This window comes from Stegastes partitus, unplaced genomic scaffold (assembly GCF_000690725.1).
Source record: "Stegastes partitus isolate 25-593 unplaced genomic scaffold, Stegastes_partitus-1.0.2 Scaffold19, whole genome shotgun sequence".
Lineage (NCBI taxonomy): Eukaryota > Metazoa > Chordata > Actinopteri > Pomacentridae > Stegastes > Stegastes partitus.
The window spans coordinates 859,951-861,421 of NW_007577750.1; positions in this window are offsets into that span (position 1 = coordinate 859,951).

Sequence of the window (1,471 nt, forward strand, 5' to 3'; positions counted from 1 at the left end):
ATAGATAGATAGATAGATAGATAGATAGATAGATAGATAGATAGATAGATAGATAGATAGAAACGTATAATGAATTCAACGGCAACAGCAGAAAATGCAGGAGCGAGTGGGGAATCTCATGGTGCACGTGCATTGACAAATGTTGTGTTTTGGCTGGCGAGAATGGAGCTCAATTGCAGGTCTGGAAGAACATCAAAACACAATTAAGGGCTGACATGGAACTGGTCATGCAGAAGAGTGAGGACACGGGAGGAAGAAGAAGAAGTGGAGCCAGAGGAAGGAGGAGGAACGTTCAGTAAAGAGAGAAGGACAAGAAAGTGTGGACGCAGACAGACACATGAATTTAACTGTGTTTCATTGGCTTTGATTAGCGGGTAAAGTGGGAGAGAAAGTGATAGTAAGACATTTAGAAGGTACAAATGTTTGTGTAAATAGCAGGAAAGAGGTTTGCTACCAAATGGCCCTGTTTGTCACTCAATAATCATTTCTTGTGTACAGAAATTAAAATGCATTTAGAGAGGCTAATTTAATTTTCATCTAAGTGACTCTGAAAATTACCATGCATGAGCTTGTTTGAAGTTAGTTCGCAGAACACGAGAGGTGGCTTTAAGTCAAATGAAGACAATTATCTATGTGGTTTCTCTACAGAACAGATTTCAGCCTCTGCTTCTAAAGGGAACATGTTTATGAATGGCAATGTGTTGCTCATCACTTTTTTTTCCAATCTGTAATACTTCAACTGCTATTTGATGGATCTCATGTAATATTGCAATTTTATTCAGGCATTCATCAAATGAAGAAACCGCTACAAAACTGGCACAGCTCTCTTCAGTCTCAGCTGTTCTTTTTGCCACATTAATTATCAAATGCTACGTTACCATACAAAACAAATATGGCCAACATGGTAATAGTATACCTGTAAAAAATTAATAAGCAAAATTAGAAATCTGGACTAAGTATTTAACCTCACAGATCATCTAACATGCTGCTGGACTCTGCTGTTATTTACTGGTGGACCTCATTCTGCTTATTTTTCATTTGCAAAAATTAGAGCTGCAGGCAATTAGCTTACAGCTTAGTATGGAGACATGTGCCGCAGGGAAATGACTAATCCAGGACTGGACAAAATAAGTCTAACAAAATCTCTTATACCCTTTAATTCTGTATTTCTATAATCCGTACATGCACAGAAATGTTAAAACAATAACTTAATTGCTTTAAAGTGATATCACCTTCATCCTCTCTTTGTTTTCAATCTACCTCAGTACATTTCTGAGCTTCACGTTATTGGGACATTGGGTCGCTGCTAAGAGTTGTGATTTTCCATTAGCATTATTCCCCTGAGACTTATAATTGATATGCTTCAAAAAGTCTGCATTTGAACTGTCAAGTGGGCTGTATGGTAAAAGACGGAGAACATTATCTACACCTAAAGGCACAACAACTTCAAAGCTGTGTAGTCAGCAGGAAG